Here is a 24,469-nt window from a genome sequence, read left to right as displayed (position 1 = left end):
GCAGGGGTTTTGCGGAACTTGTTTTTTTTTGGGATAAAAATGTGCCCCTCTCCAAACTGTTTAACCATACTTCTGCAACTTGCTTTTAACTGCTGTGGGTTTTTAACACAACCCTGGCAATTCTTCCTCCTTCTGTGCAACCCTTGATGGTCCAGATGACTACCTCGAGTAAACTGGACTACTGCAAATCTCTTTTCCTATCAGTGTGTACAAAATGCCAGAGCCAACCTGACTCTTGGCCTGCTACTCTGTGCCTCTGCCACTGCCATTTAGGACTACCGGACGGAACAAAGATGGCGTGCTGACTCTGCCGAGACCTCCACTCCTTCCTGTATCTCCCCACTCACCGTTACGCCAGAGATTCTGGGCGGTGACCTAGAAGCAGAGTGCTGAACACCGGTTCCCGGATGGTGTTCTTCAGCTGGTTTGCAGTCAGAGCGAGCTGACACCATGGTTTCTCGTCACGCCGATGCTTACACTTGGCTGCATGTATGCGACTATACTGGTTGAAAACCGTCTGCCAGGACTCTGATATTGCCCCACAGAAGGGTAGTGCTTCATGAGGAGGTCATGGAGCATGAGGAGCAGTGAAGCCCCATGTGGAAGAACTCAGCACACAGTCGGGGGTGGGGGCATAGTATCGAACCCAGCAGCCTCACCCTTGGACACGACATCTTCACAAGTAGGTCACCCTATTCTGAAGCTGCTTAAAACAGGGGCAGGGAAAAATCTGATGGAAGCTGCAACTAAAGAATGGGTACGTGGAGAAGTATCGAATTTGGCAGACGCCTTGAATGTGGCAGCAGCAGCAACTGCACTGACGAGTACACCTCCTCCCCCACCAGAGCCCTCACAGTTTTTTAAACTTGATTCACCACTCTTTCTCAAGCAGGGTTTTCATCCGGAGCTGGTAGTGCACCAACCATGCAAGATGCCCTACCAGAAGCTTTGCGGGGTACTTCAGAGCCAACAAATGTAAGTACTGCTTCTGCTATTTTCCAGCTGCCCGGAAGGGGTACTGATGATGTTGGTCAGTCATGTTATGCTCCTAGTGAGGAGATTGATGAGGATTCAATAGGTGAAGGCCATATGGAAACGTCAAGATACCATTCCAAGGCAGGGGTAGATTTAAAGATAAATGGTGAAAAGGATAATTTATCTGTCCCTGGGAGTCCTGAGGTCTCTGCTCTAGAACCTGAGAATAGCATGCCTCATGTCTTACAAGCTGACACTATCTCTACTCAAGGGTGTGTGCTGCTCAAAGATCAGAGTATACCAAGACAATCTAAGAAGAAACATACAGATCACGTCACGATTGACCAATTAGCTAAGCCTGCAAGTCAGAAGTGAAAAAGACGCTCCCTGAACAACATGCTCAATACTCTCAGCGCATGTGTTCCATCGCAAATCTCGGTTCTCCCTCAGGCATCTCCTCTGGGACTCTATCAGACCATTCCCTCCCACTTACAACCAAGGAGGGGCATACGTGGGAGAAGGTGGAGATTATATAAGAACCATCATCAAGATCAATCATGCTAGCCCTACATGCCCAACGGGTCGAGGCGCTGGCCTACTACACTCAGGCAAGAGCAGACAATCTGCAGATGTAGAATTCACTGGTTGAGGTCTCTGGACAGATCAGTAATCTTACAACTGATGTGGCAGATCTGCAGCAAAGAGTGGCCCATAATGAGGAGATGGCGACGACAACAGTTGAATCTGTTGAGAGTCATGAGGGCCGGCTAAAACATCCTCAATTTCAGATTGAGGACATTGAAAACCGACACAGGAGAAATAACCTCACGATTTTTGAGATACCGGAAGGAAAAGAAGGCTCTGATTCCAGGCAGTACATGGTACAACTGTTTAGAAGGGCTTTTTCAGATTTGAGCGATTGGGACTCACAAATGCAACATGCTCTTCAGCTTCCCTTCAACCGTAATGCCTCCGGCACTAAGGTGACACAGCCCCTGCCTATGGTGATATGTACTGGAAATTTCCCCCTGAGACATGCTGTCTCTCTTACAGCCTGACCAACATCTCCGGTCTTAACTGACAACCTGTCAATTGTTGCATGGTCAGATCTGTATAGATCCAAAATGGACCGAAGATGGAAGCTGCAGCAGTTTATTGATCCATTGAAGGGCACAGGTGCACACGCTTTCCTGCAAGAACCTGCCCGCCTCAAAATTATTAAGGATAGGCGGTCTCAGATGTGCTTCTTTGAGGAAGATGCTGTGCAGGGTCTGGCTCGGCTAAGGGGAGGTGAACATTTACACCTAACAATTAAAACAACATATGAAAATAATTATATTCTGTCTTTTTCCCTTTTTTTGCTGGCATTTTGGGTGCTGATGGATTATAAAGGGGTTAGATGATAAGCTGAAATAGTATGTTTTCTCTTTTTGTCTCTTACTCTGGTTTGGTCTCTGCTTTATCTCTCTTTTTTCTCAAATGTTTTCTTTTACTTGGCAGATGGTCGGTGGGTGGGGATTCAGGGTGGGTAGGCTGGGGGCTCTTTCTCAGGCTATTATCACCAACGGCTCCAGGGTGGGGTGATTCCTTCCTTAAGTATGCGGGGGTTGAGTAGGGCTCTGTTGGTTGCCTCGTTGCCTACTGAGTTCTATAAGACATGTAAAGAGATATAGAGCATGGAATATTCCTTCGTTATTCAATTCAAAGCTGGAACACAACTAATAATGTGGTATTTCTAAAACGAATAAACTAGCTGATGATCTTGGATCATATAGACCCATTTCACCCATTTACTTTTGAATAATAGTGATGCAAAATGGTTTGCTAAAATCTTGGCCTGCATACTTGCTCCAGTAATCTCAGTCTCAGTATACCCACAGCAACACAAATTTGTACCAGGCAGAGATACCACCGCTCATACCAACACAGCAATTGCTGCACTTGATATTGCTGAAAAATGTAACATAAACTTGGGCATGATACTACTCGACGTGGAGAAGGCATTCAACTGTGTTGCTTGGGACTGCTTATGGGTCACTCTGTCTGCCTTTGGTGTAGGAGAAGATTTTATTAAATTGATTCAGGCACTTCATAAGATTCCACGCGCTTGGGTTGCACATGATGGAAGATACTCTAATTTCTTTCGGATCTACCGTGGGACACAACAGGGTTGCCCACTCTCGACCCTTCTATTTGCTCTTTATATAGAGCCTTATTTACAGTCCCTCCTCAGGAATGCAGATATTCAATCGTGGGCTCTTGGTGATCAACAACTGAAAGTGACTGCATATGCTGATGATGTGACAATTTTTTCTTCTAACCCAGCAACTTAGATTACTCTTGTAGCACCTACTTTTGGGGATTTTTCTGGCTATTAGCTGAATTTATCTAACACTCAGGTTCTTTTGAATTTCACTCCTGATTCTCCAATTCTAAGGGTTACTACCTCGGCAGTTTATTTAGGCATTAAGCTGTGCTCTGCAGTCTCTAATATTGTTAAATTAAATTACGAAACTTTGTTATCTTCAACTATCGTTAAATTAAATTCATGGAATAAGTTACCACTTACCATTATTGGTCAAGTAAATATTATTAAAATGAATATTCTCCCCAAATTTCAGTATTTGTTTAGAGCAATCCCGCTGAGGGTCCCGGTTCTTTCCTTAGACACTTGAGAGGCACTACTGATAGTTTTTTCTGGGACTACAGGCTGGCAAGGTACGCTAGCCGAATTTTGAAATCTTCCTATAAGAAAGGAGGGCTCTCACTTCAAGATTCTAAGTTGTTCTTTTGGGCCGCTTTTACTGGACATTTGCGTAGTTTACTGACTTACGGGGAACCAGATCCAACATCATTTTGCTACCAGCTCGCTCTTGGAGCAGAAGTTAGACTCTTTTTTTATTGGCTGGACGATCCGAACTAACATAAAAGGGTACGATTTAAAGTACTTAAAGATATCTGTATCTGAAAGGGGATTTGTAAGAAATATTCTGTTGGCTTTACCAACAAAGATATCCCCATATTTGATAATCCTGCTTTTGCCCTTATTTACCGGGATCTAACCTGTAGAGTGTGGGTAGACTGTGGAATTATACCAATGGGCTTTAGAACCTTTTCCTACTTACAAGATGCCTTCGGACTCCTCTGCCATTCTTTTTTTTTAATCTCAAATCCTTTTTATTGAATTTTCAAGAAAATAATAAATACAGTGATAAAATATTAATAATGACAAGAATACTGATAAATGATAAAAACTGTGAGAATTACAAAAGAAATAAAAAGACAGCAGGGTACTCCTGAGCGTTACCGTAGAAGTTGCAGTGAAGATGGAAAGAAATATAGGTGGTCTATCAGTCACAATCTTCACATGTGCAATAAGATAAATACAATATAGGTATACCGCAGAGGACATAGCATTTTATAAGCATTTTATAAGCACTGCATTATAGGAAATTTGGAAAAAACAAATCTTATTCGAAACAGTCCTGAAATGGAGGGGTGGATAATTGGCAAGCCAACAATTTAAGGGAGGAGATCCCTAGGACACGCCATTCTTTTTTTAAAAACATTCAACTGAGGGTCTATATGCAGACAAGCCACGAACATGCAAAAGACATCGGCAGCTCAGAGTTTCCTTCATGCTATTTTAAGCCTGGTATTAAACCTCCTAAAAGCATGATGTATCAGGTATTTTTGCAGTTTGCTATAGAAAACACCACGTTATTAGCAGAAAAATGGAGCAGGCTCCTCTCGTCGGAGGTTTTGGTTGGAGAGATTCAGATGGTTTTATATTTGTTGGACCACTCCGTACATTCTGATAATCTCAGGCTACAACAGTGGCGTACGATGTGCCCTTTACACTATACCCCAGTAGTGATCCTAAAATTGGGAGCAACTACCTTTACAGATAGGACAGATAGAACAAGATGTCCTAAATGCAATATTTTTGCTGCTGATGTCCTGCACATGTTCACACTCTGCCCCATGTTTAAAAAAATTCTGGGAAGAGGTGATGAATTGTATGTCGTTAAACCTGGGCTTTTCAGTACAGTTATCTGCTGAAGGGAGAATGATGGGTGTTAAATATGAACTCGAAGGGGGGTTATAATTATGCTGGTATCCACCTGACTTTTCATTGCTAGGGCATGGGTCTCAGGGAAGGGTCCTAAAGATTCAGAATGGTTTCCCTTATCTATCAGATATATGAATTAGAGCTTGCTTTGGCTCCTCTCGGCTCAAGTTTGATAAGATTTAGAAACATATTCGATGGGATTTTGTTAATGTCGATAAGGATTAGTTATATATTGATATTGTTTAATTTCATATGTGTGGAAATCCCTGTAATATATTATAATCATAACTAATCTGTTTAGCTAATCTACTAATCTATTAATGACATTATTAATGAATGATACATTAATTAATTATAATTATCTTAAATTGGATTGTTTCTTTCTGTTGTTCAACCTGTATAAATTGTTTTTATATATCTCTCTTACACTGTAACCTAAGAAAATGAAATACAAATAATAATTTAAAAAGAATAGAACCTGCTGCCATTTTCAAAAAAGGAACTGTTTCAAGTCCCTTTGCTGTGCACAACGAGACATCTATAAAACCAGTTCCAGCTTTCTTTAACACAAATGTATTCATTATCTGCCCTCTCAAAACCTTAGATTCACTGATGCTTCATTATAGGTGGTCCCTAGCTTCAATCTTCTACGTTTAAAGTCAGATCTTTTTTAGTTACAGCTGCTAGGCTATGGAACGACCTTCCAGTTGCCTTGCGTAAAATTCAAGATGTTTTACTTTTCTGGAAGACTCTAAAAACTTAGCTTTACCCCCAATATATTGTTTTGTGGTAGGGTTCTTTTTCAGGTCTTATTTCCTCAGCACCAGAACATTTTGGGTAATAGAGTGCATCATAAATCAATTAAAATGACATGACATATTTATAATCACTGTATTAAACACATGGTTAACACAAAAATGCACTTTTGATATTGGTAAACACAACTCATTTGTTATATCCCCCTACAAATCTAAAACTATTGATAGTCACTTTGTATCATAACCTAATCAGTAAATACAATGCAACCTGTTTGAATTAAAGAAAACAGATAAGCACTGTTGGAAAGGCGTTCGCCGGAAGGGGGTTCGATACACGTCTTGCCCACCCCTTTGACCCACCTCTCCCAAGTAAGCCGAACCAGGCGCGCACACCCTGAACTGCACTGTGAACAGAGGGACACCACACGTATTCTTTGTAGGACGATAAGTTCTTTTATCGATGATTTCAAGGGATCTTTATGACCCAAAAGGCAAATAGTACAGCAGTGGCACAACGTACCACAAGTCAGTCGTGGGGAATGGGGGTAGCGGGACAGTCTTTCAAGATAGTGTCTCTGCGAAATACCCTGCGGAAGCTCACAATCCTCGAGCCGGAGGGTGTCGTGTCTCTGGGCGATCTCTTCCCGAGTCGTCCTCAAGGGGAGCGCCGCGAGTCTCTCAGCAGGCACAGGTGGTCGGAGTTCAGGAGCCGCGATTCCGTCAGCAGGGCTCAGATGATTTAATAGCTGGGGGCCGCGAGTCACTCAGCAGGCCTAGGTGGTTCAGTGTTCGGGAGCCGCGACCTCGTCCGCAGGGCTCAGATGGTTCAATAGCAAGAGGCCGCGAGTCACTCAGCAGGCCCAGGTGACTTCAGCGTTCAGGAGCCGCGACAGCGTCTGCAGGCTCAGATGGTTCCAGGTCTTCTCTGTCTTTGTTTCTCCGGCACCCCTTGTTATACTCCGCTGGTTCTTTGAAGTCCGGAGTGCTCGCAGAGGGGGGACTGGGGTGACGGAGGGGGTTCGGCGGGATTTCCTGCCGCTCACTTCTTTGGTCTTTTCAGGTGGGTCTGGGAGGGACCCCAGACGCTCGGTAGGGGAGGCGCCTGCTCCCCAGGGGCCTGGTGGCCGATTGAGTCCTCCCGGGGAAGGCGACCCGAGGTGTGACTGGGCTGGCGCCTCTGGGTCTGTGTTGAGGGCTCCCGCTTCCTTGGTTGGACATGCGTGGTAGGGTGGTGAGTTGGTCAGGCCTCTGGCCGGCCCGCCGATCGGGGGTGGCTGGGGCGGCCGGAGTCGGGGATGTCGTGTCTTGAGGGTGGTTGCAGGTTGGCTGGATGATGGAGAGGGCCACGCCGTGAGGCCGGTCTCACACGCGTCCCCCCCAGCTGAAAGGCGTGGAGAACTACCCATCCACTGGGGGGTTCTCCTCGCCGAAGCGGAAGAACCGGGACAGGCCGTCGGCGTTGGCATGATCCGTCCCGGGGCGATGTTCGACAGTGAAATCCATCCCTTGGAGGGAGATGGACCATCGTAGTAGCTTGGGGTTCTCCCCCCTCATCCGCATTAGCCATTGCAAGGGCCGGTGGTCCGTCTGTACTCGAAAATGGGTTCCGAACAAGTAGGGCCGCAGTTTCTTGAGGGCCCAGACTACGGCAAAGGCCTCTCGCTCTATAGTACTCCAACGCTGCTCTCTCGGCAGCAGCCTTCGGCTGATGAAAGCTATGGGCTGATCAATGCCCTTGTCGTCGAACTGCGAGAGCACGGCCCCGATGCCATGTTCGGATGCGTCGGTCTGGACCACGAACTCTTGGGAGTAGTCGGGGGCCTTGAGTACGGGAGCGGTGCACATGGCGGTTTTCAAGGCGTCGAACGCCTGCTGGCACTGGGGGGTCCACTGCACCTTCTGCGGAAGCTTTTTGGAGGTCAGTTCTGTGAGGGGCCCTGCGATACTACCATAATTTTTAATGAACCTCCGGTAGTACCCCGTAAGGCCCAGGAAGGCCCAAACCTCTGTCTGCGTGGTGGGGGGCTCCCAGGACTTGATGGCATCGATCTTCGGCTGGAGAGGGGCGACCTGGCCGCTGCCCACCTGATGCCCCAGGTAGACCACGGAGCCTTGTCCGAGCTGGCATTTGCTGGCTTTCACTGTCAGGCCTGCTTGGCGCAGGGCCATTAGTACTTGTCGGAGGTGCTGGAGATGCTCGTGCCATTGAGAGCTGAATACGGCGATGTCGTCAAGGTACGCTGCGCTGAACTCCTCGAGTCCGGCCAGGACCTTGTTCACCAACCGCTGGAACGTGGCTGGGGCGTTTTTCATTCCGAACGGCATGACCCTGAAGCGGTAGTGGCCATCTGGCGTGGAGAAGGCAGAGCGCTCTTTCGCCCCTTCCGTGAGAGCGATCTGCCAGTACCCGCAGGTCAGGTCGAAAGTGCTGAGGAACTGGGCGGCCCCCAGGCGGTCGATGAGCTCGTCGGTTCGGGGAATAGGGTGAGCGTCTGCACGGGTGACCGCGTTGAGCCCCCGATAGTCTACACAGAATCTTAGTTCGGGGGCGACCCCTGGGGAGGCCGCCTTCGGGACCAGAACCACCGGGCTGGCCCAGGGGCTGTCGGAGGGCTCGATGACCCCTAGGTTGAGCATTTTCTGTACCTCGGTCTTGATGCAGGTGCGGACCCGGTCAGGCACCCGGTAGGCTCGGTGTCTCACAGGCGGGCAGTCGCCGGTGTCCACGTCGTGGACACACCAGCCGGTCACCCTTGGAATGAGGGAGAAGAGGTCTGCGAATTGTCCGAGCAGCTGGCGGCAGTCGTCGGCCTGCTGGGGAGTGAGGGTGGCCGACAGTTTCACACCCTCCACGGAACCGTCCAGTTCTTTCGTGCACAGGAGGTCGGGCAGGGGTTCAGTGTCTTCTTCTGCCCCCTCATCGGTGGCCAGTAGCAAACTCAATTCTGTCCTTACGAAGTGGGGCTTGAGACGGTTTACGTGGAGGACCCGGAGGGGGTTCCGTGGGGACTGTACGTCGACCAGATACGTGACCTGGCTCTTCCGTTCGACCACCTTGAATGGACCAGTCCATTTGTCTTGTAGGGCGCAGGGTTTCACCGGAGCCATGACCCAAACCTGCTGGCCCGGCTGGAACTCGACCAGGGTTGCGTTCTGGTCATACCAGCGCTTCATTTCTTCTTGGCTGGCCTCGAGGTTAGCCTCTGCAAGTTCTCTAAACTTCCTCGTCTGGTTGCGGAGCGCCAGGATGTAGCGGAACACATCCGGGGGTGTCCCCCGGGGGCTTGTCTCCCAGCCCTCTTTGACCAGGCTCAGGGGCCCTCGAACGGGATGTCCGTACAGCAGTTCGAAGGGGCTGAACCCCAGAGACTTTTGGGGAACCTCCCGGTACGCGAATAGGAGGCAAGGGAGGAGGACGTCCCATTTCCGGCGCAGGGGCTCTTCGAGGCCCAGGATCATTCCCTTCAGAGTTCGGTTGAAGCGTTCCACCAGGCCGTTGCCCTGGGGGTGGTAGGGGGTCGTGAACTTATACGTGACTCCGCACTGCTGCCACAGGGACTTCATGTAGCGGGATATAAAGTTCGTGCCGCGATCACTCACAACCTCGCGGGGAAATCCCACACGGGAGAAGATCCCCATGAGAGCCCGGCCCACCACGGGAGCCGTCACGGTGCGGAGGGGAATGGCCTCGGGGTAGCGGGTGGCATGGTCCACCAGGACAAGGATGAATCTGTGGCCCTGGGCGGTCTTCGGATCCAGGGGTCCCACGATGTCGATGCCGACCCGCTCGAACGGGGTACTCACAACGGGGAACGGTTGTAAGGGAGCTTTGCGTTTTCCGCCACTCTTCCCACTGCCCTGGCATGTGAGGCATGATTTGCAGTGTACTTCTACATTCGCTCGCATCTTGGGCCAATAGAAGTGGGTAACCAATCGCTGATATGTCTTGTCTTGGCCTAAGTGGCCTGCCAAGGGTACATCGTGGGCCAGGCCCAGGAGGAGGCTCCGGAACCGCAGGGGTACCACCAGTACTCGTGCTGCGCCTAGCTCGGCGGACTTTTGCTCGCAGTAGAGGAGGCCATTGTCCCAATAGACCCAATGGGTTCCGGTTTGGTCACCGGCGACCTGGGCTTCGGCTTGTTGTCTAAGTCCCTCGAGGGAGGGGCAAGTGGTCTGTTCCTGGCAGAACTCTTCGTGGGAGGGCCCCCCTTCGCAGTGCCACTGGGCCAACTCGGGCAGTTCTTCGAGTTCCATCGGGGCCTCTGGGGCGGAAGGTTCCGGTTCTTCCCCTGGGTTAGTGTCTCCTTCTTCCTCGGGAGGAGGGTTGTCTGCTTCTGGTAGGGGGTCCCTGCTCTCGGGGAAAGTGTTCGGTAAGAGGGCTTCACCACCCTTGGAGGGGGCCACTCGTGCGGTCATGGAGCGCGTGGTGGCGCAGACCCATTCTGGTAGGCCCATCATCTCCAGGTGGGCTCTTCGTTCTACCTGCCCCCACGGGGAACTCTCCAGGTCGTTGCCCAGGAGGCAGTCTACGGGCTGCGAGGTCCGGACCGCTACCTTCAGTTCTCCGGAGACCCCTCCCCACTCGAAGGGCACCAGGGCCATCTGGCAGAGGCTCTCAGAATTGTCGGAGGATACGACCGGACAGAGGGCTCCGGCTAGGATCTGGTCTTCGGAAATTAGGCTGCGGTGGACCGCGGTGACACTCGCCCCGGTGTCGCGAAGGCCCTCGACTCGGTGGCCGTTGATGGTCACCCGCTGTCGGTACTTTTCTGTGTTGGCGGGCAAGGGTGTCCCGGGGACCATCTCTCGATCACCAAGGGAGACCAGGGCCATGGCCGCCGGTTCCCATTCCTCGGAGTCTTCCATTTCTTCCCCCAGAGCCACGGAGGCCATCTGCCGGGTCGGGGGGTTGGTCGTGGTGGTCCGCTGATACTGGGGACACTGGGGGTCATTGGCGTAGTGTCCGGGCTGCTGGCAGCGGAAGCAGGTGATCCTAGCTCGTGGACCTGGTCGTCCTGGGGCTCCGGTGCTGGCTGGAGACTGGGCCGAACCCGCCGCTGGTGGGCTGCTGGGGGGGCTGGTGGAGGACCCCCCGGCAAAGTCTCTTGGTCGGCCGTGGTTCCCTCCGCCCCTCTGGCGGGGGGGACCCTGACTGTGGCGGCCGTAGTCCCCCACGGGGCCCCGGGTGGCCCGGGTGTTCACCCAACGATCAGCCTCAGCGGCCAGCTTCCGAGGGTCGGTGAGTTTACTGTCTAGGAGATGCTGGCGCAGTTCTATAAAGCAATTGGCCGCTAAATGTTCCCAGGCGATCAGATCGAACAGTTCTTCGAAGGTGGAGACCTTGCTGCCCTTGATCCACCCGTCCAAGGCTCGGCTGTAAAAGTTCACGTATTCGACCCACGTGGTGCCCGGTATCTTTTTGCAATCTCGGAACCGTTGTCGGTACATTTCGGGGGTGAGTCCGTACCGGCCCACGAGGGCTTCCTTCATGTGGCTGTAGGAGTTCATGACCGTGGAGGGCAGATCGAGCAGAGTGTCCCTTCCTTCGCTTAAGAACCGGCCCCATAGGCCAGCCCCCCAATCCTTCTGCGGGACTCGGTGAGAGGTCATGGCGACTTCGTAGGCCTTAAACCACTGCTGGATATCATCGTTCTTATAATACTCCTTGACCACATCCTTGGGGATGTGAACTTTGGTTTCCCCGGCGGGAGCGGGCTGTGGATTCCCGGGCGGCTGTGACTTTTCGTGTCTAGCCCGCCACTCAATCTCCTTCAGGCCGCGTTCATGTTCTAGCTGGAGTTTCTTTTCGTCGTGCTCCCTTTGGAGTCTCTTCTCTTCGAGTTCCCCTTGTAGCCGTAACTGCTCGACGGCTAACTTCTTCTCTGCCAGTTTTATCTCTCCCTCGATTTTTAGTTTTGCCAGTTCCAGTTCGTGGTTGCGGCTTCTCTCTCGGTCCGCTAGTTCCTCGGAGGACAGGTTCCCCTCTGGCCCGTTGTTTCTCGCCGGGGTGCTTGTTTGTTCATGGGTAGAGTCTTCTTCCTTTTGGGTCGGGGGCGCCCCCGTCTCGACCCAGGCTTTCAGTACTTTCTGGAAGTCTTCCTTTGTGCTTAGTCCGGTGGTAGCGATGCCAAGGTCTTTGCAAAACTGTTTGAGTTCTCTATGCGTGTAATAGTCCAATTGATCCTCTCGGAACGGTGAGCTTATTTCGGTACCTGCGGCACCCAGGGGGGTTTCTCCTTCCATCTCTGTTTGGTAGTGCGTCAGTCGTTCACTGCACGCTCTCTTTCGGTGTCGGCTCAGATCCCGTCGTCTGCCACCAAATGTTGGAAAGGCGTTCGCCGGAAGGGGGTTCGATACACGTCTTGCCCACCCCTTTGACCCACCTCTCCCAAGTAAGCCGAACCAGGCGCGCACACCCTGAACTGCACTGTGAACAGAGGGACACCACACGTATTCTTTGTAGGACGATAAGTTCTTTTATCGATGATTTCAAGGGATCTTTATGACCCAAAAGGCAAATAGTACAGCAGTGGCACAACGTACCACAAGTCAGTCGTGGGGAATGGGGGTAGCGGGACAGTCTTTCAAGATAGTGTCTCTGCGAAATACCCTGCGGAAGCTCACAATCCTCGAGCCGGAGGGTGTCGTGTCTCTGGGCGATCTCTTCCCGAGTCGTCCTCAAGGGGAGCGCCGCGAGTCTCTCAGCAGGCACAGGTGGTCGGAGTTCAGGAGCCGCGATTCCATCAGCAGAGCTCAGATGATTTAATAGCTGGGGGCCGCGAGTCACTCAGCAGGCCTAGGTGGTTCAGTGTTCGGGAGCCGCGACCTCGTCCGCAGGGCTCAGATGGTTCAATAGCAAGAGGCCGCGAGTCACTCAGCAGGCCCAGGTGACTTCAGCGTTCAGGAGCCGCGACAGCGTCTGCAGGCTCAGATGGTTCCAGGTCTTCTCTGTCTTTGTTTCTCCGGCACCCCTTGTTATACTCCGCTGGTTCTTTGAAGTCCGGAGTGCTCGCAGAGGGGGGACTGGGGTGACGGAGGGGGTTCGGCGGGATTTCCTGCCGCTCACTTCTTTGGTCTTTTCAGGTGGGTCTGGGAGGGACCCCAGACGCTCGGTAGGGGAGGCGCCTGCTCCCCAGGGGCCTGGTGGCCGATTGAGTCCTCCCGGGGAAGGCGACCCGAGGTGTGACTGGGCTGGCGCCTCTGGGTCTGTGTTGAGGGCTCCCGCTTCCTTGGTTGGACATGCGTGGTAGGGTGGTGAGTTGGTCAGGCCTCTGGCCGGCCCGCGGATCGGGGGTGGCTGAGGCGGCCGGAGTCGGGGATGTCGTGTCTTGAGGGTGGTTGCAGGTTGGCTGGATGATGGAGAGGGCCACGCCGTGAGGCCGGTCTCACAAGCACAGATTGCGATTTGGCATAGTGCCTTAAATAAGACTGCGCATGATAAACGTGATCAGGCTACTTTGCTTCAGTCAGTGAAAAGTGTTGTAACTTATCTTTTATTTATTTGGTTCCTCCCATCACCCCCTCTATTGGAACACTGTTAGAATGTTGTGAGCGTTCTAACCTGCACTCCCTGTTAACGACAGTTTGTTCTGTTACTGCTGTGATGAATGTCAGTTATTTTATCCATTAATAAACTACTTTCTATTGGATTACCGTTGGATTATTTCACTGGCGGCGAGTTTAGTCGTGTGGAGGACGACGCGCTGACATTCCCTCCGTGTGTGGCCACAGTTGGGATGAAGAAGAGCGTTACGAAAATATCGCAAGCAGTTTCCATGCGTGAATACTGGTGAAGAAGCGTTGAGAAATCACTTACCGTACTGTTTGTAGGTGCCTTTGAGACGCAGGAGTACAGAGGAAATCCTCGGAGGTACAAGGTGACGTCGCGTCGTGTGGTTCCTGACTGAGATTAAAGGTTATTTCCTGTGAGTGGTGCGCAAATGTGGAAGCCGTCGAAGGATATTACGGAATAAATATAGTGTTAAAACTCAGCTCATGCGCGGTATGTGAAGAAGAGTTTGTCTGTCTTCTCTTCACACATGCGCAGTGTTGGGAATTGATGAGTCCAAGTGCTGACTGGGGAAGGAAATTTCATTTTTGAAGCAACTACGGTGAGTGTTGCCGGCTGAATTTTTAGGACAGAAATTGTAGTGGAGACTTTGAGGAGACTCTTGGGTCATCGTGGAACGCTTGAGGGAGAAATTTGGAAATACTTCAGTCACATGTGCGAATTTGGGAATTTTGATTGTCGAAGACTGTTCGAGTGTAGTTAAGACAATCTGAAGAATTACTACGGTGAGGATAGCCGTCAGTACATATATTTCTACTACCATAGTGAATATGTGGAACTACTAAGTACTACACGCAATTTTCTTTCGTGACTTTGAATCACATTTGCGTGTTGTAGGGAACTGTGTGAAGGAAAATCAATCTTTACATGAGGTACTCTTTGTAAAGTGTGGTGGAAGTCAGCTGTGGGTTGGAAAATATATATATTTTTTTTGTAATCTCATATCATATAATGTTGATAAGTGAAGTATAGGATATTCTTATGTTAAAGTATAAGTTCAAGTTACATTGAGTCAAGCTTTATTTACAGTGTGAGGAATTATTTAAGCATGGCAGCAGCTAGTATGCTCCAGCCTACACCATTTCTATCTGAGGCAGGTGAACCTTTAGTTACATGGAAGGATTGGAAGAAAAGCTTTGAGTCCTATCTCATTGCTATTGGGGCAAGTGGAGTTTTTGCGATCAGAAGACAGCATATTTTGCTTCATAATTTAGGAGCGGAGGGAAGGAAGATTTTTGACAGTTTACCAGATTTAGAAGAAGAAGAAGTTGCGAAGAAGGTAGAGATGTGTATGATTGTAGTATAAAGAAACTAGAACTTCAATTTGCAGACAAAATTAATGTAGTGCTTGAAAGACATACATTTTTTGGAAGGGTTCAAGGGAAAAATAAGAAGGTAGGAAATTACATTGCTAGCCTAAGAGGTCTCGCAAACACCTGTGAATTTGATGAACTTACTGAATCTTTGATACGTGACCAATTAGTACGCTGTACTAACAACAAGAAAATTCAAGGAAAATTATTAGTTGGTAATCCTGATCTAAAAACTGCAATAGATATTGCAAAGAGTGTTGAGCACACTGTGAATGCATGAAAGAAATGAACACGACAGGTGATAACAGTGTAAATGAAATAAGCGAAGAGTTAAAAGAGGTTTGTGCAATTAAAAACTTAAAAAGAAAAGAAGTAAAGGATGTAGTTAACAAGGAGAGGATATTCAATGATAACAGATTGTAATCGTAAGGGTCATTTTGCACGAGTGTGCAAGGATATGTCTTGTAGAACAGTAAATAGCATAGAGAACAGTGAAGGGTACAAAAAGAATTATGTGTTATAAGTTAATGTTTTAGATGAATGTAATGTAAATCAAATTGATCTACCTAAATGTGATATAGGATTAGATGGACACAAACTGGAAATGTATGCTGATTCTTGTTCACCATTTACCTTCATGAATAGCGAGACTTTTTGTAACAAATTCAAAGAAGGGGAGGTGGTACTACATACTCCAGATGTGGTACCAGTTGGGTATAACAAGGACCCGATTCCTTTAGATGGTGTTGCCATTATGAGGATATCATTCAAGGATAGGAGTATGGTTGGGAAAGTTTATATTGCAAAGAAGGGGGCAAACTTGTTAGGATGGGCGCACCAAAGGGATCTAGGAATGAAGTGTGACCCAACTGCAGATACTCCTGTTATGTTGGTGGAAAGAGGTGTTTGTGGGGCAGAGATTTTTTATGAGTTTCCTGGAATCTTTACAGACAAACTGGGGTGTCTAAATTAAAGAGTATCAACATAAAATAAAATTGAAGGATGGGGCTAAACCTGTAGCTCATAAATGCAGAAATATTCCCATTATGATGAAAGAACCTCTGAAGAAGGAGCTTGACAAACTTCTGAGTCAAGGTGTCATAGAATCTGTGGAGTGCGCTGAGTGGGTTGCACCCATTGTTATTACATCTGAAGGCAATACAAATAGCATTAGGTTGTGCATTGATCTGAGAGAGTTAAACAGAAACATATGGATTGACAGGCACCCTTTGCCAAATATCAATGTCATGCTTAATCAGATTTGTGGGGCAGAATTCTTTTCAGTAATTGATTTATCCTCAGCCTATCACCAAATAAGACTTCATCCTGAGAGTAAGGCTTTGACCACTTTTATTACGCCGTTTGGTGTGTTCAGATTTTGCAGAATGCCTTTTGGGTTAGCCTCTGCTGCGGCAGTTTTCCAAAGGGCTATGCAGAATATTTTAGAGGGGATTGAACAAGTTTTATGTTTTCAGGATGACTTGTTAGTGTATGGTAAGGATGAGGATGATCATAATGAAAAGCTACGTATAGTGCTGAGTAGTTTGAAGAAGGCTGGACTTACATTGAAAAAGGAAAAATGCCAAATAGGAGTTCGCTGTGTTACTTATTTAGGGCATGTCATTTCTAAAGAAGGAATCAAGCCTAAAGCTAATCTTGTAGATGCAATAAAATTAGCACCAAGTACCACCAACAACGAAGAGGTTAAATCATTCCTGGGATTTTCAGAGTATTATTCAAAAATTATCAGGAAATTTGCTGACACTACTTATCCATCGAGAAATGTATTAAAAAAAGGTACAAAATTTGAATGGGACGAACAGTGTAATGAAGCTTTTAAGAAACTCAAAGACACCATTGCACCATTTTTAGGGTGTTTTGACACTATTAAACGCAACATTATCACTACGGATGCAAGTTTGAAAGGGATTGGAGCCACTCTCAGTCAAGTGACAGAAAATGGAGAAAGGATAGTGGCATTCGCATCTAGAGCTCTAACAGTAGCAGAATCTCACTATTCAGTAATTGAAAGAGAGGCATTGGCATGCTATTGGGCTGTATTACATTTCAGGACATTTGTTTGGGGCATACCTTTTACAGTAAGGACAGATCATAAGCCCTTAGTAAGTATTTTTTCAACAAAGAACCTTGGAAGGTCCACACCCAGAATATCTAAATGGTTCCTTGGTCTTGAGGGATTAAATTTTAAGGTAATATACATACCCGGACAGACTAATCAGGCAGCTGATTGTCTAGATTACCCTTAAAGAATCAGGAATCAGAAGAAGATTCTAATGACGAAATAGTAGTAGCTACAGTTTTTGATGGTTTGGATAAATCTGAATGGGAAGAAGCATTATCTAATGATATTTTATTTCCAAGAGTGAAACAGATCATGTTTGAAGGTTGGCCGTGTAGATCGAAGGTTCTAAAAAATGGGGAGGATGTATTTTGGGAAGTGAGAAATGAATTACATGTACAAGGACAGAACCTATATAGAGGAAATAAGTTAGTTCCACCAGATGGTATAAGAGAAAAGATCTTAAATTTAGCCCACGATGGTCATCTAGGTTGCAGTAAAACCAAAAGCAAGATTCGTTTACACTATTGGTGGCCCAACATAGACACCATAGTGGAGAGGAAAGTGAGAGAATGTGTACCTTGTGCCATGAGTGACAAGAGCAAGGTGGTGAGTAAAGGGAAAATCTCTTCTGTGGAAGTTCCACCTGCTCCTTGGGTCAAAGAGGCCATGGATATCATTGGCCCTCTAAATGTAAAAGGTCCGGGTGGAAGGTTCATACTCACGTTGGTAGGCTATCATTCCAAATGGATTATCATTAAGGTAGTGGAGAATATCACTACTGACAGCGTGATTTGTTTCCTTCAAGGTGTCTTCCGTACAGAAGGCGTACCACAGATTTTGGTCACAGATAATGGGGTTCAATTTACCTCAGCACTTATGAAAGAGTTCCTACGCAAATTTTCTGTTGAACATCAACCTACGGCCTTGTACTGCCCTAGGGCAAATGGTCTGGTGGAATGCATAAATCGAATGATTAAGGACTGCATTCAACTTAATGTACAAAATGGCAGCAATGTGGTTAAAGCATTGGATGATATGGTATGGTCTTATCTCGTCACTCCTCACCCAGTCACCGGAGTGTCACCATTTAAGTCCCTTAAAGGGAAAGATCCCGGTACCAAGTTAAGCCTCTTGTGGCTTGTTGGTGAAAGGAAGGAGGAAGTAAACCGAGATATGATCATGGATAAAATACACTTAAATCAAAAGAAATATGTGGAAAGGTATAATTGTAGAATACAGAAGTCTCCTAGAACCTTGGAAGTAGGTGACGCAGTAAAAATAAAAATACCAAATACTGTAAATTCAGGTTGCTCTAAATTCTCTGACAGGAAGGTAGTGAGCAAAGTGTTCAAGAATGTAGTACAGTTGAATGATGGGCAATACTGGAGTACATGACAATAGTGATGTTTCTTTTGACAATGATTGTAATGTTAGACATGGTAAGGACAACAGGAGTACCATTCCTAATGTAAGAGTGCATGTGAGGAATGTGCATTCCAAACCCAACTGGCAAAGAGACTATATCATGTATTAATCCTTTTGTTCCCTATTTATGTTGGAAGGAAGATGTGTTGTAACTTATCTTTTATTTATTTGGTTCCTCCCATCACCCCCACTATTGGAACACTCTTAGAATGTTGTGAGCGTTCTAACCTGCACTCCCTGTTAACGGCAGTTTGTTCTGTTACCACTTTGGTAATGAATGGCAGTTATTGTATCCAGTAATAAACTACTTTCTATTGGATTACCGTTGGATGATTATAAGATCAGATTGCGATTTGGCATAGTGCCTTAAATAAGACTGCGCATGATAAACGTGATCAGGCTTCTTTGCTTTAGTCAGTGAAAAGCCACTAAATAACAGTGAAAAGTGTTCAAAGCCTACGATGTCTTTTTTAAGATACGCCTTTATTGGTAAAGAGGGAAACAGTGCTTTAGTTTAAATTATAATTGAAGAATATTTGAGATGTCAGACCTAAAAGTGTATGTATTAACAGTCTGTATTCTAGGAATTGTGCACTTAAATGTGTACTTAATGTTGAAAATTGTGCATTTGAAAGACTACAATGTACATTCTTCAGTTCAAATCAACTTTCAAACTAGGAAAATCAATTAACATATATTCTCTAAAATTGTGCCCTACACAATGATCAAAGGAATGCGCACTTTCCAAAATGGCTTATATCTGGCTTTGCCCTCGATCCTATACACGGGGTTTCAAGCTAATAATAGTCCACATATTTGGCTCTCCAATGCTATACATAAGAAGGATGAGGAATATTCCATTCATTAGTAATGTATCCAAATCAAATTACAGCCTTAAAAAAATCGCATTTTGCACAGCCAGTAGTAACGGAGTAGTCTACCCCCAGCATATATAATTTCATCTAATATGACAGATCCTGTTTAATCTTTTCAAAACCTTTACTTACAGTTCTTCCAAATCAGGGCAAAGCTGTAGTGGTTTGATTACCTCGAAATAAAATGCTAATGATACTGAGAGGTGATAGTTCATGGTACAATACTAATTGCAGGTAATCTGTGTTTTGGACTATTTAGTATGCATCCAGAGAATTCATCACTAAGGAACAGTCAGGAATGAGGTTCATAATTTGTGAGGAGGGTAACCTCGCCTGCCTAATAAATCCACAATGGTTGTGTCAAAACACAATTCTGAGATCATCTCTGGGATGCTATGGCACAAGCAGTAGGCAATCCCCTGAGAAGAGTGTGGCCCCTGGGAAGTGTGTTAAGTTTAAGAAGAACCAACAATTTCAAAGTAAGAAACACAAACAATAAAATGTCCCACTCCGAAAAAAATGTAATGAGTAAGAGACACCATTGTCATTTAAAGATGATGGAAAACCAGAGTTTTAAGAGAAAACCTACTGAGAAAAATAACAATACACACTAGACCTTGACCTAGTTGTGATTTCAGGTCACCCATGATGAAGCAGAGGTCAGATATGCTAAGCGGGTCATCCCAGTCAAAGTTTTTACTTAGGACTTACAGCTTGATTAAGCCCATTGCGTGTGGCCCATAGTCATTCAGGATAGCAGAGGTCATCTCCTTTGACACCCCAGCCAAACTGCCACCCACCAAATTAAGAGATCACACCATCCTTCAACGATCTCTGGGGCATATCAACAACAACCGGCGATAATTATCGCAAAGGGCACTTAGCGCTAGGATAATTATCGCCGGCTAGCGTTGATTTTTATCGCTGAGATAGCGTGCTATTAGCAACGCTTATCTCAATAGCGATAAAAATCCTCACGCTAAGTGGCTAACGTGAAATTATCGCTGGAAACCCAGCGATAATCTCACGTTAGCTTGTTGATAGGGACAGACAAACTTAGCCATGCTATCCTCCTTCCATAGGATATCATGGCTAAGTCAGAAAAATACCAGACATAAAAAAGCAGCGTTAACCGCGGTTAGCGCTGCTTTTTTTGTCTCTAACAGGGTTAGCGACATTCTTGATAATAGGAGAAATGTCGCTTAGCGACATTTCTCCTTTTATTTTACTCTGGAACGCCCCCTTTGCATCTCATTAGAGATGCAAGGGGAAGCGTAGAGTAAAAGGGTGCTAACATGCGAATTTGCATGTTAGCATCCTGTTGTTGATAGGGTGCTAGTTTTGTCTCTGCAATTTTGGCTTTTAACCCCTTGTGTGCCCCGCCCTTTCCCCGCCCTGTGCCGGGCGTTGAATTAGCGGGCGGGGTTCATGACGAGATAGTCTCGTCATGGGCACAGCGCAACCGCGGCCCATGACGAGACTATCTCGTCATGGGCACTCAAGGGGTTAAAGCCAAAAAAGCAGAGATAAAGCCCTTGTTTATATGCCCCTCTGTTTCTTCAGAAGAGCTCTTGTCACCACTCTATAGACAGGTCTACTGCTAGTGATTGCAAACTATCTGCTGAACTCCCATGTTATGATGTTGTCAGAACACCGTTTAGAGTGCCACGGGGCAAGCAAGAGCAACTGGACCCAATCGAGGTGATTTAGGCCTTTTACTCCTGATGTCTGTCAAAACAAACCAGTATCATGCCCCAGATTCATAGTCCCCGTAGGAACCAAGTGGGTGAGCCGTTGACAACTGGATTGCGCATGAGGTGGATGAACCTTGTCTTTCATACCTTCCCTTAAGAGAACTCTAATATCGCTCACACCCATGCCTAAACATGTATGCTACCATAAAGATTAACGCCATAAAAGCCTTTTATTCACTTGCCATAAAAACATCTTCCTTCAATCATGAACGTTTTCAGGTCAATTCTCCCAAGCCTGTCCTGAGACACCTGCAAGCATCCAAAGGTCTCGCAACCGGCTTGAAAGGCCATTTACTCCACTCGGGCCTGAGGATACCACCTCTCAGGAGAGAGGCTCTTGTGTGATCTGGATGTCTCAGCCGTCATTTTGGCTCCTGCCCCTTTAAAAACCCAGCCCCTCTGGTCATCAATGCTTCACATTGAGGACCCAATAGGGGCGGTGGAACTCCAGCAGCCTCGACGCATCTGGTGGCATAAACATCCGGCACCGTAGTCTGAAGAAGGAAGTCAGAACCTCAAGCCTGGCTTTCTGGCGGTCCTCCGGTCTCCAGAAAAAAGTAAGCTATGACTTTTTGTTTTCTTTGGTTGAGGACACAAGAGAAATTCCATTATAACGAATCCCTGTTTTGCTCCATAGTTGCACTAGGGACATAAACCTTTGAAACAGTATTTAGATAACTCCTGGTGTGACCCATTACGTGTTAGTGCACTATTGAACCTTGGTGAGGAAACCCTTTATCCAGAAGTGCACTAGTAAAGACAGGACTTGTTATGTCTAAAGACTGTTCAGAGCTAAAGATCTGCCCAAACCCCTATCATGGAACAGGGGTGAGAGCATTATTGAGACATTTATGCCAAATGAGTATTGATTGGAAACAAAGTGAACCCAGTGAGTGAATGGAGTTGTTTTACTTACCATTTCATATTCAGTCAAGGAACTCTCGTCAGCGCTGTGAGAAGTGAGTGACCTCTGGGAACTACAATCTGTCCTTCCAGCTTAACCTCTCCCAGGTAAGACTATATGTTTACTCGGGTAGGATAAGAACTCCTAGGAATAGTGGGAAACTACAAAGTACGCTAAAGCAAGATACTAATACTGGATCTTTCTTTTATAGGCAGAGATAACCCAGCTGTTTTCCTTTGTTATTATAGTTTATTTGGTCCTCACCCCCTTTCTTTTGGGCCCATACCTCCATCATCGAGTAAATATAGAATTTCAGTGGCGGTTGTGTGCACAAAAGGGTCCATGCTTCTTTTCTAACTCAAGATCTGGAATCAAATGCATCAAAGAAAGCAGACAGCATGACAATGTCCCAGGGCCCAACCTTGGATCCTGAGCAACCGGGCCAAATACCCTTTCAGCACTTGACACTCAGTGATAGCTTATTAGGGGGTGGTAGACACAGGGAGGGAAATGCAGGCTCATATATTAAGCTCAGTAGCAAGAAAAGATTTTCCAATCAAATACGTCCTTTAATGAAAAAAGGATTATTTATGTATGAATGCAATGTAAAATACAACAATCAAAAACAATATACCCTGTCCCCTGAGATCATTGCTCTGGTGTTTTACAAGTGGGTCCCTGAGTCCGACTCTGCTCTTTTTAACAGTGTGGTTATTCCCAAATCACTATAGCTGCCAGTCAGGTTTAGCTCCACTAGTAGTCCGAGTCTCAGGAGTCCCACTCCAACTCTTTAATAAAGTCAAAAGTGCTCAAGCGCCAAAGTGCTATCTGACAGGCAAGTTCCCCTAAGGCCGTCTGGCCCGACCATCAGTATTATACACCCCAGCAGCACCATGAGTCTTTTAGCATTCCCTCTTCATGGGTGCTGAAGATGCAGTAGCTGCCTGCAGTAAGAACTTCACATGCGTGGCCCTAAGCGCCATGGCTGAGGCTACTCACACGTGGTCCTGCAGTGGCTGGTTTTTTTTTATGCTCCTCCGATGCTGGCAAGTTCCTTGAGTTCCTCCCACTGGTGGGGGAGCGTGTGATTCTCCTGATGTTTGTCCTCAGTCACAGCTTGGGCCCGTTCGGGGCACCACAGCAGCCATCTTTCCCCTAATAACGGTCCAACATACCACAATAATTTCCTGTCCTGGTGGACTCCTGGCATACAGGGTTACCGTTCCTTCTCTGTGCAGGGGCTACAGCGCAATCAGCACAGCAGCAATTTTCACAGTAGCCCCTCCTGGCATACAGGCCTGATGACTTGGTCCCATGCATGGGCTACGGCAGATCGGCATGGCAGCAATCTTCATTGTGGCCCATTCTGGCATGCTGGGTCTCTGACTTGGTACCTGTACACGAGCAACAACTCGATTAGTGCAGCAACAGTCATGGCTCACTTCACGGCATCCTTCCTGTTGCATACTGGGATCACTGACCTTTTTCCTGCATACGGATCAAAAACCAGATCAGTGGAGCAGCGGTGTCATCACACCTTGCTATGTGGATCCAATTTCTAGGATCCCACATTGAATCTCACTCCATTCAAGGCTCTCCTCTCCCTCACAGGACACACTGGTCTTGGCAAGCAGGCAGGAGCTGGTGCTCCAGACTCCAAGGGCAGTTGGTCTTACATTGCCTAAATAATGTACCCGTGCCCAGTTGTGAAACTGGCAGGCCTTGGCCCTCATTGCTGGTCACAGGCAGAAGTCTTGAGAAATCTCAAAGCCCAACTGGCTGCTTGACAGTTGACAATTTTGGGGGGCTTGAGCTCCCCTTCTTATAGGTCGTTTTCTGACACCAAATTTGATATAGAGTCCGAGGGCCATATGCACAAAAATTAGGAATTGCGATTTCTTAATTGCAATTTTTACTGAAGCACAATTCTTAATATAAGGAAACATACAAACTGCAGATCACGATTCCTAATGGGGTTGCAAATAGGCCTACCTCATGAATATTAATGAGGTAGGTTGCAATTTGTGAACTCATTTATAAATTGAAGCCATCCTAGGGATGGTGGCCTGCTCGGGTCAGCAGAACACCATGCCTTTGATTGCTTTTCAATAAAGCAAACGTTTTTCTTTTTAATCTATCCAACTTTTCTTAAAGGAAATGGGCTGAGTTTCTGAAAATACATTTAAACATTCAATTATATTTTTTTGAGAGCCGGCAGTGGTCTCTTATACAACTGCCTGCTCTTAAAAAATATTTGTTTCAACATTCACAAACGAAAAGAGGTGTGTTTGGGCCCCCTTCCCATTTGTGAATGGTTACCACCACTCTTTTTATTTTTTTAAAACAGTTTTTATTAAGAACAAACTGCAGCATTGAAAGACATTGTACAGACATCTTTGGCAGAGTTACACAAGGTTTCAGCATTGTATCGCACCTTCCGGACCACCAGGAGCACCAGGGAATACAATCTTTGGCAGGTATCACGCTCATTATGATGGTTACAGTTGTACGCTTGCGTCACGATAGCAACAAAACACGCAACAGGTTCATTTGTAGGTACTCACTATTAATGGCTTTCCCGGGCGGGGGCCATCAATGTCCCATCCTCTCCCCCCAACAATGATTGTCTCTCCCTCCTCAGTTCTATCATAGGAGATATGCAGATCTCACCCCTATATTTGTTCCAGTGTCCCCACCTATGATCCCATTTTCGTGGACACCCTCTCCCTTTATACACTGC

The sequence above is a fragment of the Triturus cristatus genome, chromosome 5_1 (genome assembly GCF_964204655.1).
Source record: "Triturus cristatus chromosome 5_1, aTriCri1.1, whole genome shotgun sequence".
In the NCBI taxonomy this organism is placed as follows: Eukaryota; Metazoa; Chordata; class Amphibia; order Caudata; family Salamandridae; genus Triturus; species Triturus cristatus.
The sequence above is the reverse complement of the archived record's forward strand: the minus strand, read 5'-3'. Positions refer to the sequence as shown.